Source organism: Chenopodium quinoa, unplaced genomic scaffold, assembly GCF_001683475.1.
Source record: "Chenopodium quinoa cultivar QQ74 unplaced genomic scaffold, ASM168347v1, whole genome shotgun sequence".
NCBI lineage: Eukaryota > Viridiplantae > Streptophyta > Magnoliopsida > Caryophyllales > Amaranthaceae > Chenopodium > Chenopodium quinoa.
This window is the reverse complement of record NW_018743074.1, coordinates 2213159-2229440: the sequence shown is the minus strand read 5'-3', so window position 1 is coordinate 2229440 and position 16282 is coordinate 2213159.

Below are 16282 nucleotides of genomic sequence, written 5' to 3'. Positions count from 1 at the left end.
AATTTCTAATTACCAATCCACAATCCCTAAAATTTCATTCATACGTACATCAAATACCGAATACCTTGTTAGATACATATATAGTAGCTTGTCTCACAGACTCACACTCTCACATTAGCAGTGTTGAAAATGAAGAAATGAAATATAGTTGATAGAATGGTAGGAGAAAATACTATACAATTTGCTATTTTTCTTCTAAAAACGCTCTATAGTAACTTGAGCTAGTTGGAAGTCTTAGTAGCTTATCATAATCAAGGCTAAAAACATTTTGACACCACTAAACCTTGCGCATACGACTGTCTATACATTGAGTAGTAATACTAGTTCTCCCCTACTTTTAGTAACAACTAACCACCATAATTAAATAATGCATCTATTTCAACATGATAACTTATAATAAATTTTTAGTCAAAACTTGCAGTTTTGACAATTGATTCGTCAAATTATTAAGCTACATATATGTAAGAACTAACGTTACGACCATAATCTTATTTTGTTAAGTTAACACCATACCTACAACTTCAATTTTTCTAGGTTATTTTAAGAACTTTCCACATCAAAAAAATGAATGCCAAATTTCTCAATTCTAGAAACATTTGTATTTAAGAAAAAAAAAAAAGGTTTACATTAAACATTAAAAGTGATATTGTAACATAAATTAAGTAGTATTAAAATACATTGATCGACGTATGATTCTGTCATGTCTTCTTAAATATTACTAATTTAAGCTATCTCTTATTAAAGCAACAAATCATCAGACTACACGATCCACCCAAAATTTGTCCTTCATTGGCCATAGCCCCTATTAGTGCTTTGGTGCGGCAACTAGACTAAGAGTATTCTAATCATATATTTATGGTGTGTTTTAGAAACTTTATCTTTCTTGTTTACGCTAAACATAAGAGAAGGTTTATGTTTTGAATTGTTCTACATAAAAAAAACACATATCAAGATTATTACTGTAACTTATGATTATGAATTATTATGATGTTATTAAAAACATTAATGACAATTAAGAGAGAAAAACCAGATCTACTATAGCAGTGAGGCCTAGGGACATGTGTCTGTCAAGCTGTCAGGCATCACCCAACAGTTCTGTGACACATGTGCAACTCAATGCATTGTATCTCCTACTGTTGTCGTTTTCCTTTTTTTAATTTTTATTTAATTATGAACAAGGGTCCCACAACGTGACGTGGCGCCAAATCCATGGATCCAATTACTATACAGTATTGAGCTTATAGACTCCACAGTACACGTGTCAGTTAAGTGAGTAAAGACAGTAAACATAAAAATCAGTCATGTGGGGACCACCTTCATGAATTGTACGCATGTCTCATTGTCAATAACCTAAGATCTTATGTCGGCGTGCCACGTGGTGTTCGATCTGTGAAGTTGTAATCTTGTCAATAGTCTACTATTTTTATTTTTTATTTTTTATATTTATTTTAATATAATAAGTAGAGTAAAAATTGGAGATTTGGATCTAATTAAACAAATAGATCTCGTATTATAAATTGATTAAATTAATGTTAGCCAATGAGAGAAGAGAGATTTGGAGCAAGACTTTATGTTTTAATTTTAATACAGTAAAAAGTTTAAGGAATCTTAAGAGCATGTGTCAGGTATATGTTTGATGGATTAAAAATAATAATAAATCATGTCAATTTCATCTTAGGAAGGCGTCGTCACGTAGCCATTTATCTTTTTGTTATTGTACGATTATAACCGATTATTGGCAGTTGGACGGTTTAGATTAAAAGGTCAATTATTTTTAATTAATTCAAGTTATATTTCATAATCAATATACGACTATTTGATGATTAAAACTTTACAGTATTTCATCATTTGACGGCGCCTTATTTTGACAATTAGAGCCAAATTACGGAGTATTATATTGTTAGTTTAATCTTAAGCCACGCAATTAACTGTGTGATTCAAATGGGTAATCATGTCATTAGTTAGAAAGATAATCTAATAATTACTATGGCTAGGTATTATTTGATATTGAAGTTTGATTTCAGATGATTTGAGCTAGCACCAAGTCCTGGATAAGTATTTAATTTTAATTTCAGAGGATATAATTTTTATTTTTATTTTTATTATTTATTTATTTATTTTGACAGAGAGGGTATAATAATTTAGATATGTATCACTTTTGTATGATCTACCAAGATGTATATAGTACGTATATTATGTACAGCAGGATATGTATTTGATTCATGGTGAGATAGATGAATAAATAAATTTATCTTTAATTATGATTAAATCTAAATAATAAAAAGTTGATATATCAAACAAGATCTCACATTTTTCTTTACAATTAATCACTTAACATGGTTATGAAATAAAGAGAATAGTAAACGTCTAACAATTTAGAGTTAAATTAGACGAAGGAAGTATAAGGTAAGGGAATTGAGGCAATTCAACTTGAAAGTTACAACACATGCTTTCCTTTTAGACAGGACAACAATTTTCTACGATTGAATCTTCATTCTTATTACCAGCGATGCTTTACCAACCTATTCCTTTAGTAATAATACCATGAAAATTGTGTATGTAGAAGTTGTAATTAATCGGGTCGTTGGATGCATAGTGTTTAAATAGATAGATAGTGTGCTATATTTGATAATGTAGAGTTTAATGCTCGTCTATTATTTTAGTAAGGATGAAATTATTAGGAAAATTTGTCAAGAATAAGCAAATCTTTGTCCGGTCTTCAAAATAAGAAAATCTTTCAATTAACTCATAATAAGTTGACCTTTATAGGGTATTTTCTCAAAATAAGTCATGACCTGTTTGTTTTAAGGGTAATCAGTTGTTTGGGTTACTTATGTCACATGTCATTATGTGGTTGGACATTTTTTAAAAATTAATTAAAATTTATTATTTTAATTAATTTTTAATATTTTGTAAAAAAAATTAAAAAAAAAAAACTCTTTTTTCAAAATTAAAAATAAAAAACCTTAATTTTTTAGATACCCCCACTATAGCCAGCCCCCCTCCCCGCATTTGCCCCATCAGCCACCGTCAATACCTCCATGAGCATCGTAAATCACCTCCACCTCCCATCCCCGCCACCGAAATCAACACCCCTCCCAGCTCCACCCTCAAAATCCCCACCGAATCCACCACCCTTTGCCTTCCCCACCACCAAAAATCGCATCACATCCCAACAATCAAAGTCGCAAATCCGCATAACAACAACAACGAGGTGGGTGTTTGGTTTCGAGGTGGGTATGGTTCGGTTTCAAGGTGGATATGGTAATATTCTGGTGTTTAGGGTGGGAAATCGAGCTGTGTGGTGGTTTTCGGGAGGGTTTCTGTAAAATGGAGTTTTGTGGTGGGGTGCAAGGGTGGTTTTGAGCATTTGTAAGGTGATCTACGACTCTTAAGTGAAACTACTATAAAAGGGCCCCGATTTTTTTAATTTAGTAACATACTTTTCCTTAAAAAATTGATTTTAGGTTCCAATTTAACAAAATTGTATCGGGTCACTTTCAGTATTAGCATTTGTAGCCCCGCCTCTGGTGGGGTGGTACGGTTCAGGTGGGTTTCGGCCTTTTTGCGTGGGTTAAGATTGGTCATGGCCGGCATTAGGGAGGGGAAGCTAAGAGAGGTTGGTCGCCGGAGCTCAAGGAGGGGAAGAAAGGGGTCAGGGACCAAGGGAGGCCGGAGGGGGAGGTGGTTGGCGGTGTGGGTGGAGCGCTGGAATGTGGTGATTTTTTTTTTTAAAATACAATTTAATTAATTATCAATTATAAATAAAATAAGAAAAAATTTAATTAGAATTAGGAAAAAAAAAGTGACCGTAGGTTATAGGTCATCTGACTTATTTAAAGATAATACCCCATAAAAATTAACTTATTTTGAGTTAATCAATAAATTTGCTTATTTTGGAAAGACCAGGCAAATATTTGCTTATTTTTGACAAATGTTTCAAATTATTATTCATATAAGGACTTCTATTATTTCCTCTACATGTCTAGCTCATTTAGGTCCGATTCTTCTCAACTGAATTTTGCTGATTCATCATTCTCCCAATGTCACTTATAGTATACTTCTTCTTACAATACTTATTTCTGTTTTCAATTCGGTGTGTTACTACATTTACACCTCGCTCTCTACTGATTATTCGTATTTACTTACAGAGTACATATAACAATATTTTTTAATTCTAGTCCCCTTAATTGTATGATAGATTCGAGTCTCATTCTTGACTATTTAACTTACCTCTACACAAGTATATATACACCATATAATCATTTCCAACTTCGACAAATTTTTTTACACCAATTAATACTCCGTAGTATTTATGCTATTATAAAATATTTAACTAAAGTACAATAATGAATGTTTAAAAATGAAAAGTATAGTGCACAGTATTATATTATATCGCTACGCGCTTCCAAGTTCCAATAATGAAGGAAAATGAGCAGTTGTCAAGATTTTATATAGGGATAATTGGAGTAAAGATCGAAGAGCAATTTCAACTCAGAAGTACATGTACACATATCAATTGTGACTACTCATAACAATTACGAGTTAGAAAAAGGACCAATAATGTATATAATGTCTGATTTCATATTGTATGCATGAAAAATAAGATAAACTTATTTATATATATATATATATATATATATATATATATATATATATATATATATATATATATATATAGAGTAAAAATCAGCATGTTGGTACGTAACAAAAAAATATGAATTTGATGATTGTAACTTATTAACTTTAATGGACACTTGTCAAGTTAAACTCTTTCACGACATATTACATCTTACTATATCATATCAAATATTTTCAGAATTTATTGGGTTAAAAAAAATAACAATAAAAACAAAAATAATGGTTGCCTTGTTGTTGTTATTGTACATAATGAAGTTGACCCTCCAATCTGCTGTGTACATCAGAAAATAAAATTGATGTTTTTTGAAGATAAGTGAGAAGTGATAACAAATATACTACGAGTATATGTTTGGATATTATCAGTAGTCATGTTAATCTGATTGCCAAATGTATACATAATTTTTTTTTTTTTTTTTTTTTTTTTTTTTTTTTTTTTTTTTTGTGAATTTCAAGGGAACATGATAATTATGAGTTGTAGTTGTCATATTTAGTTGTTATTAAGGAGCTAGCAGTTGTTTTCTCAAAAAAATAAAATAAAAAAGGAGCTAGCAGTTTCTTAAGATCATATATATAGTATGTACCTGATGTAATATACAGAATGTCACCTGACATACAAAATTGTTCAAACATAATAATTTATCCCTTTGCTGTCGTGTGTATGTATATATACAGGGAAGGTTAAGAACTCGCGAGATCGCATAATGATCACTTAAATAAGCAGAGGACTGGAAATGAATATGTTATATATATGTTTTATTGTCCTATATTAATTGATTAAGGTCATATTCAGATGATAAATCATAATATTTGGTTTCGAGCAATTCAGCAAAACATGACAACAATAAAATGATGTGGAATCAAATTACATTGTCCCTACAAAATCTAACTGTTCTAAAGCCACCCAATGTCCCTAATGGACAGTCAGGATCCAGGACCATGTATTAGGACTACAACGTACGTACTCGTGCCATACAACAGTTCTTAAGCGCCTGCTGAAGGAGACCTAGCTAGAAAAAAAAATAGTGAAGTACGGAGTTTTGCATTAATATTTGTACTCTTTCTAGTAAATTCGACTGCCTTGTCTCCTCGGATCCTCATTGGTTATTAAGATGATTGCAATTATTATTCCAGAAATACTGTGAAGTGTGAGCTAGAAAAAAAAATATCACTTGATTTTCAAAATATGTTTACCATGTATATAACAGTGCACTAGTATATATTTTTTTTTTTGAGATGTTTAGAGAGCCACAAGGGCGAGTGATGAGAATCAATTTTAGGATCACCTGGAACTGAGAGGGGAGCTCTACAGTGCACTAATATATATATATATATATATATATATATATATATATATATATATATATATATATATATATATATATATATATATATATATATATATTATTAAATAATACTCCATCAATATTTATTACTATGTTATTTTATGGAAGAATTAGAATTGATACAACTATAATAATAAAGGGTATTTTTTGCCATATATATCCATTACGTAGGCTAGTTTGTACTTTACGGCTTAAATTGAGAGCGGATTGTGGAAAGGAGTAACTAATGAGGTGCCTTATCTTTATTTCTTTAGTTGTGTGGTCTTATGGGTGCAGGGTGCATACAGCCTCTTCCCCAATTTATTTGATTTTAGATGTTTTGATATTTTGTAATCTTTTCTATGTGAAGAGGACATGTAATACCATAGCACACCTCGTAAGTCATAATAAGGTGGGATACGGGTGGTAACATTTGTATGACCTCCTTACCACTAAACATTATTGTTTTGGCAGAAAATGATTTGATGTACGAATGTTAAAATGTCTGGGCTCTCTTGATATATATTATATACGAAGTATATCATTGTGAATTTGTGATCTACAACAAACAGTTTGCATTGACATTTTCATTGATTTTAGGGTTCATATTACCCCTCTAATTCCTCTAGAATCACCTGAAACACGTTGCATATCACATGAGTCAGACTATCAGAGTTATAAATAAGGAGCCCATAGTGCTACGAGGAGTGGGCTTTACCAACACAAATTGTAGTTTAATAAAAGCCCAAACAGAGAGAAATTTGGAAATTGGACGTAAGCTGAGTCGTACATGGATACTATGGCACATTATTAATTTACCAAAAAATCCACCAGCAAAATAAGGTTAATTGTTATTGGGTTGAGCCCATTAATTTAATGTGGTTAAATGGCTAACATACAGCCCAATTTCATGCGAATAGTACAAATCATCGACTAAATCGACCTACTACGTATGTATAACTACTCAACTTGTTCAGTTGTTAGTGAAATAGGCTTGTTAGGTGCAAGTGTAAGTAGTGTTTGTCCCACATTGAAAAAGAAAGTAAAGGGCTTTCAGTTTATAATCCAAGCGGGCTACTCCTCCTATTACCAATTGATTTTAGGACAGAACCATGTTGTGGGCTTTGGTTTGTGGGCTTTTGGGCTTCTCTTCCTTGTGTTCTCCCCCATCTGTTATAACAAACTGGCTATCTGATAGGGGCACCGTCTGCGTTAAGTCTTAAAGTAAAGGGCTTTCAGTTTATAACCCAAGCGGGCTACTCTCCTCCTATTGCCAATTGGTTTTAGGATGAAACCTCGTTGTGGGCTTCTGGGCTTCTCTTCCTTGTGTTTTCCCCCATTTGTTATAATAAATAGTTGTGGTCTCTTAATAAGGTACTCCGTATTTGCTTGAGTTATAGAAAGGCACGTTTATTATGAACGACTTATGAGGCTACTTTCATAATTCTTCAAGTTCAGACTTACTTAGGATGATATCCCTCCATGACTCTAATACGGATGTGAAACTAATCTATTTTCAAAATGCGCTTCATAATACTCTGCATTAGATTTTATAATTTAGGGTAATGTTTGAATTCAAAAATACTCCGTAACAACAATTTACTACTCGTATTAGGGTATTTAATTAAGACATCATAACCCCCTAAAATATGTTTAACAAAATAGGCAAAGAAACCTTTAAAAAATTTGATACAAGAATGGTGAGAATTAGGGCATGGACAGAAACATGTATGGAGTAGATGAATAGTCATATCAGAAATGTCAGATTCCAGCTACACTAAGCAAGGAAAGAGAAACTTACAAAGCTCAGAATCGAAAAACCTCAACCAACTAACCTAGCTATTTTTATGGTTTGACTACTTTCACATTTTACTAAGCTTTTTTTGCACGTTTTATGGGCTTCGAAAAAGTGGGATTTTCTCATCAATATCCAATCACGTGATAATTCCGCTTAAATTAGGGGGTGACAATTTATAAGTAATTTGAGTGTTTGACACTTGAATTTTCCAGAAATTAACATAAATCCAACGTAAGCTTTAAGATGACTTTTTACATGGGCTTTGACTAATTCAGGGTATTTTTTTTCTCGATCAAATAAGTACATTAACTTAAAACTATACAAACTGGTAAAACTACTACTCCGTACTATTACCACTTACAAATCTTCTCCTAAATTGACTTTGCTGTTTAGTGTCAAAAAGCTAGTCAGTTGAAAAAACAGGGTTTTTGTTTCTACTTTGCCCTTCATTTTCTCTAGTACGTAGACCCCTTGCCTTGTTTACTATTTTCTCTTTTTTTTTTTTTTTTTTTTTTTTTTTTTTTGGGAAATGTACAATTAACGGGAAAATCACAACAAAGCATGTGATCATGAACCCCATCATTGACCTATCTTTAAGATTTTGTGAAAGTTGATTTTACAATTTGCATTAGCTTTTGAATTTTTTCTTTTTTGTAAAGTTGATAATAATAAGTTAAGCTCTAAAAAGAATAACATAAAGGGTTTAGATCTCACGTACATTTAATGTTTTTTATTTTTTGGTGCATAAATATTTGGGATTGAAACTCGTACATATATACCTTGTTTCGGATTCTACGATTAATGAAAATCAGGATAGTTTAATTGAATTCACACTTGTTATCCTAGCAAGATCTAAATGCTGCTATGATCAAGGTTGTTATTGTTCTTTGTTATTGTTCTCATCAATTTGATACTTCATAGTTTTACAAATAACTAGTGTTAGGCCCTCTTTTTTTTTAACTGCTCTACCTTGCTCAGCTCTGCTTTGCCCTGCTCTGCTGTGCTCTGCTCTGATGTGCTCTACTGAAATCTGCTCTGTAGTGTGTTGGAAGCTCTGCTCTACTCTACTGAAATCTGCTCTGCTCTGCCCAGAAGCTCAAAAGAACAGGGCCTTAGTGTGAATGATACATGCTCCAGTTGTTAATCTCAATAACATTTTTTATATTACGAAAAACGCAAAAGAGACAAGAATAGTATTGACAACGTCATAGTTGTTAGGCTTATAGTGATTTCAATAAGAAAACACTTAAAATATGTGTGGGTACAAAACCTAAATTATATGATTACAGTATAAATTGTAAAATCAAATACAATACAATGTATTACAATCAAGTATTGGAAATGTCAAAGAAATTACTGAAAATTTACAAAGACTACACTAGTGTGATAAATCAAACTTGCCTATCCTCCAAGCCGACAACAACAAGCATGAACATGAGAATAATAGTGTCTCGTAAGACTCAAACCTTGATACACTATCAAAGGCGTGTATACACTTTCCTAAAGAGGTTTATTTCCCCCACACGGTGCTTGGGTTAAACCGGAAATCCTCTTTGAGATACAATTGACAGCAAATTTCGTTCTTAGCACTAGAATCGAAATACAATGACTAATTCACAAGGATGACTAAATTTCAAGAGTTTTTTCTCACAAAAGTTTGCAAGAAGTTTGAGAGAAAATGTGGAGAATCCTTTTTGGGAGAGCCAATCTTAAAAGTTCTGTCTATTTTTTAATCTCACCAAAAAATCCCTTTAATAAGAGAAATAACCATCAGCAAAAATTGCAGAACTGGGAAGCAGCGCGGGCGTGCCTCCCAAAAAACCTACGAGACATAACTTGAAGTCAGTGAGGGGCGTGATTTTGACGCGGCCTGCAGCGCGGGCGCGCCACCCACATTCATCCAAAATGCTGATTTCCAGAGAGGTGCACGGTTTAGGCGCGCTCTCATCGCGGGCACGTCTACCTTGCGCGAGCGCGCACCATACAACACTCTAAATCATCAACAATCCTCCCCCATTTAGAGTGTTCCTTTAAAAACATTCTCCACTTCTATCAATTTAGCCACATCTCATGCATCAATGCCAATGTCCCTACGGATTGAATTGACATCTAGTACAACACACTTAACGATGATCATATCCCATGATTTCCATGTGGATTGAATCACACGGATATATCCAACCATTCGAAGGTGAAGTACACATAATACAAATCGAATTAATCATTACTTGACACTTTTAAACAGCCATGTGTCCTTATCTTTCATAAGTTCATCAAAGTCTATATGTCCATCTAGACTTCTTGAAGCGGCTAAACTTCGAACTTATATAGGTAGTGTTTCGGGGTTTTCTGATGTCCTGCGGGAGAGTTACAATTCCGAGACTGGAACCGGACGCCTGTACCTGCAAAACAAACGGATGCTCCGGATGATTGGAGATCCGCCTCCGACGGTCAAGTTAGTACTTGATTAAGGAGTAATTAATGCGTAAATTAAAGTGATTGGGTCTATCTAGGTGAGAGTGTTTAATGTGTGTAATCTGCGTCATCTCCCTTAATGAGGATTAAGGGAGGTATTTATAACCTCGGGAAACGTGCCAATCTAGGTTTAGGTTAACCTTGGGCTGATTGGGCTTCCCTCGGAAGTTGGGCCTAGGTGACCGGCTTCTCCATTAGGCATGGAGTATGCCACGTGTCATGACATAATAAGTCCAGGGTGGACGAATAAGCGTGTACCACGAGGCAAGCCCTGAGAGGTCCAACTAGGGGACACTTGGCAGGACCTGATTGGCCCACGTGGCGCATTCCGATTGGTGGGAGCAAAATCCCCTAATCAGGTAGGTTCTCATATACGTAATAGTGCCCTTGTGATAAGACACCTTCATTTAGAGCGTCTCAACTCTAAATCTTTGAGAACTTTAAACAGACACTACCTTTAACATCACAAGTATCATAGCAATATTGGTCACAAACATTGCTAACAAACAACAAAAATGCAATTCAACCATATTGAATCTAAGACTTCATGTTTCTTCAAGCGTTAGATTGAGTTTCACAAATTTGTGTTTTTGGACATAAACCCATTCCATTCATAGCAAATATGATGGAATGCCTTGGCATTGCCTTTGTAAAGCAATTCGCCAAATTTAACTTTGTTGGAACATAGTCAAGACTTATGACCCCATCATTGATAAGCTCTTTCACTAGGCTATGCCTAAGTGAAATATGCCGAGACTTACCATTATACACTTGACTATAGGCCTTTATCAACGCCGAATTAGAATCACAATGGATTGCCACCGGTGGCATTGGCTTTAGCAATAAAGGCAATTCTGTCATGAGATTTCTCAACCACTCAGCTTCGTCCTTACTAGCTGAAGCAAGAACAGTAAACTCCACTGCTATAGTGGAATCCGCAATGCAAGTTTGTTTCTTGGAAGACCATGAAATGGCACCTCCCCTAAATATGAATACCCAACCACTAACAGAAGAGTCATCCTCTTTGTAAGTGATCCAACTTGCATTAGAATATCCTTCTAAAACCGAAGGAAATCCACTATAAGACATGCCATAATCTAATGTACCCTTAAGATACCTCAAGATCCTCCGAATTGCAAACCAATGCTGTACATCCGGGTTACTAGTATATCTACTAAGTTTTCCTACAACCAACGCAATATCTGGTCTTGTACTAGTCATGGCATACATCAAGGATCCAATTATCCTTGAATATTCTAATTGGGAAACCATTTTCCCCGAATTTTTAACCAATTTAACATTAGGTTCCATGGGGGTATTGACAAGACACTTATCAAACATATTAAACCGTTTGATCATCTTCTCAATATAATGAGATTGACTTAATCTCAATATAATGAGATTGACTTAAGATAAGTGTTCCATTGTCCCTAATAATCTTGATGCCCAAAATGACATCCGCCTCCCCCAAATCCTTCATCTGGAAATATGAGGATAAGAATTCCTTGGTCATTTCTACTTGTTGTAGACTTGTACCAAAGATAAGTATATCATCAACATATAGACAAATGATGACACCATGACCTTTGTCATCAAATTTTCTATATATACACTTATCAGCTTGATTCACTTTGAATCCAAAGGACAAAATCGTGTCATAAAATTTCTGATGCCACTGTTTTGGTGCTTGTTTAAGTCCATACAATGACTTAACCAATTTGCACACCTTATCTTCTTGTCCTTCCAAAACAAACCCTTCGGGTTGATTCATATACACTTCTTCCTCTAGATCTCCATAAAGGAATGTCGTTTTGACATCCATTTGATGAATCACTAGACTATATACCGAAGCCATTGCAATCAATAACCTTATAAAGGTAATTCTCGCAACCGGTGCATAGGTATCGAAATAATCAACAACATGATTTTGCCTAAAGCCTTGGATAACCAATATGACTTTAAATTTCCCTATGGAGCCATCCGGTCTCTTTTTCCTAGTGAAAATCCACTTGCAACCAAGAGGTTTGCAACCGGGAGGTAAATCCTCTAAGACCCAGATATTATTTCCCATGATGGAATCCATCTCATCATTTATAGCTTCCTTCCAAAATGCACTATCTTGAGAAGATATGGCCTCGCTATAACTCTTTGGATCACTATCCACATTAAAACAATATGGAGTAGTATAACTAAGGACATCCCTAGAACCTTCAACTAAATAAATTATAAAGTCATCAAGAGGGTTCCTAGGTTTTCTTTCCCTAGTACTTCTCCTAACTTGAGGAGTTTCAACATTCTCATTATCGAATGTACTTTCATGAGTTTCAAATTGATCATTCAACTTTCACTAGTAGAAAAAATGAATTAGGCATCGCACCTTTGGCATTGGTTCTTGAAAACCGGTGGAAAAAGAAATGGGCGGGATTGGAAAAAAGGCTTTTGGCACCGGTTCAAACCAAACCGGTGGAAAATGTTGTTCTAGCACCGGTTCAAACCGGTGCCAAATAATAAAAAATCGGGGTATATGTATAATAAACCCTTCCTCTCTCTCATTCGCCTCTTTCTTTCATGCTCTCCTCTCTTCTCTGTTCGTTCTTCTCTTCTCTCTCATCTCTGATTCTCTGTTCGTTGGATCTATCTTCTCTTCCTTCTGATTTTTTCGTTCTTCTCTCGTTCATCTCTCGTTCTTCTCACAATATACTCTCGTTCTTCTCTTCCTTCTGAATCAAGTTGATTTGTTGTGTTGATATTCGAAATTCAATGAGATTTTTGGTTCCTCGCTATTGTTGTTGTTGTTCATCGTCTAGGGTTTGCGATTTTGTTATGTTAAGAAGATTTTGAATCTAAATCTATGGTTGGTTAGTTTATTAATTAGGGTTTTTGTTGAACCTTTCATCTTCTTCCTCTGGTTGAGATCTAGAATTCCTCTCTCAATCCGTCACCTCCGACTGCTCAGCGGCGCCTAACGGCCTCAGCCTACTTCTCCGGCAGTCGCGACTTCATTGCGGCAACAAACTCACGTAAGTGCTTTCAATTTTTCGATTTTTCAGTTTACATTTTAAATTTTTAATGTTCCAAGCTTCCTACAATCCTACTTTTAATTTAATAATTTATATGTTATTCTGTTTATTTGTTTAATAATTTTGGTTTGTTAATTTGTTGAATTAGTGAATTAGTTTTTATTTTTCAATTTCAATATTTGAATTAGTTGCTTTAGTGCTTGTTAGATTACTTAGATTATGTTGAATTGTTGAATTAGTTGCTTTACTGATTGATGAATTGTTTAATTAAGTTAATTTAATTTATTTTATATGCAATTCATGCCAAAATTTTGTATGAATTTAACAGAATTCTAGGGTTTATGTAATTTATGAAAAACAAAATTCTAGGGTTTATGTAATTTATGAAAAACAGAATCCAGTAAGTTTCAATTTAATGTAATTTGTTTTCGACTTGTTATTGGATTCAATTCATTTTGTTTCTCTTCTTCTTGTGTATTCAGGTAAGAAGTCGCTGGTTATACAATGATAAATAAAAAATATCACCCTTTTGAGTGAATGGGCAGCGTATAATTTTCTTCACCCTAATTTAATTTCTGCTTCTGATTTTTTGAGTTCTCTTGTTGCGTGATTTTTTGAGTTTTACATGAGTTTTATTACTATAAAAAGATCATGTTTTGTCCGGATTATATTGTGATGAGATCATGTTGATTTACTCCCTATTCTATGATTGTGATATGTTGCCGGCGGGCTGGATTATTGTTGTTGTTCTGATTTATTGTTGACTGAGATGAAGGATTGTGTGTTGCTTGTTGATATATGGTTGCCAGCAACTGTGATTTGTTGCTGGCCATGGGATGTATGATTGTGATATGTTGTTGTTGCTATTGATGTTGGTGTGTCTGTGATATGTGCCTAATTTTCTTGGATTATGTCCCTTTTTAATGTCCCTTGATTAATGTTATTTGGAATATGTCCCTTAATTATGTCCATTGTTTAATGTTGCTTGGCATATGTTCCTTGATTATGTCCCTTGATTAATGTTGCTTGGAATATACTCCTTGACTATGTCCCTTTTTAACTGACCTCAATATAACAAACCAATGTTTGTCCTTGTTTCACCCCAATGTCTGTCCCTGTTTTACCCCATTGACTATCGATATGTTTGTCCCTGTTGTCAATGATGAAACCTTTGCTTGAGAGAGCCCAACTTCTGGTGAAGTGATGAATAATATTTGCCATTGACCTCCCATGAACCATTTGTGTTCTGGGATTGTAGACTTTAGGCAGAATTGGTAGTCATGGAAAAAGGTGGGTTGTTAGTGATAGTTATGGGGGAACTGAGACTCTTAAATGGCCTCCCTTTTATTTTTCTCCTATCCATATGTCTATGATGAAAGTCCAATATATGAGATAGTACACCCAAATGATAATCATCACCTATTTGCCATTAGATTCCAATTAATACATTTTATGTTTGATTTGTTGAGACTTTTGGGCAGATTTGTGAACTGATTTATGGGTTTATTATTCATGATGCATAAGGACATCTGAGACATATTGTTTATCAATTTTAAATCTAACATGTGTGAAACAGCTGTGAAAATCAAGAGGTTGATAAAGTAAGCTATAGAGTATAGAGTATACCCTGACTCTTGTGTGAGGCCTTGCATAATCAGCATCCGTGTCGGGTTTTTGACACTCGGTGTAACACCCCCAAATCTTAGAGGGAGATTTGGGGGTGTTACACTCGGGGATGGGTGACACTGATTGTTTTTACAAAATAGCCGAGTCGGACTTGGGACATGAATTTGTGATTATATTAATTGAAGCTACATATTTAAAACTTAGGGTTTTTCTAATTGTATGCTTTAATTGACTAGTTTATGATATTGTGGAATTCAACCAGGTTGATTATGCTTTTGCTTCCGTTTTATTGTTTGGTTGGCCTGGGTGAGTTTTGGTCTAGCTCTGCTGTTTTGGAGCCCTATCAGATTCATCTCCCCCTACCACCAATTTTAGCGGTCTTGATTTGTGAGATAAATATGATTTAATTTAATGTGATTAACCCCTATACTTTGTGTATGGAAATATTTAGGCCAAATTATTTTTAGAATGACAAAAAACTTGGATCATATAGATATATATATTATCTCTTATTCTTCTTTGTTTAGTAACCTATTATAATGAGCAAGGAGTAGCTAGGTTACACTGAACTAGTGATTGAAAGCTGATGTGCTTTAGAGTGGTTAAGGAATCCCTCTACATCTCAATTTCCTCACCAAATTACACTTAACTTAAGCTATATAAATATTTATAACTCCAGAAATATGAATTTATTTCCTTATTCTTGTAAAAGTAGTCAAAAATTAAGAAATTAAGGAACAGCGTACTAATTCTCTCCCTCCTATCCTCAGATCATAATCATGTGTGATCGTGTTACATTTTTTGGCCTAAAACAACATATAGTTGTCATATTCATGGTAGCAGCATGAGCTCTCTTTTATATTGCTTAATTTCTTATTTTGCCTTTGACCTTATGTTGTGTTGAAATAAGGGCTTTTCAGTTGATTATAATTTGATATTCATAAAAGGGCCAATGAGGTCGGATAAGGGTCAATGGGTTTTAATGATTCAGGCTTCAAAAGAGAAATTCAAGTGAAAATTAAATATGATAATGTTTTTATATTGTTTTGTGCCTTAAATTTGAGTTGCTTGGGTGTTTGTTAAGTTATCATAGTTTCAAACATATTAATCTAGGCTGGCATTGTTTAAATTTCTGCATCATTGTATGAGTTACACGAAATGACTGACTAGAAGCCTTTGTTGTCCAATTACATGTTGTATCATGATTGCATAACTACATGAAAATATGATATCTTTATTGTTAATCAACAAGAAGAATGTATATAGTCTGCATTAAGGTATTCTGGGAGTTCTGTTTTTCGACCCACCATCATTTATACCAAACAAAAAATTGTTTACTCTCTTCGTTGATTTATGTTTGTCCTAGTTGCTTTTTGCATAGTTTAAATGCAACATTGTAA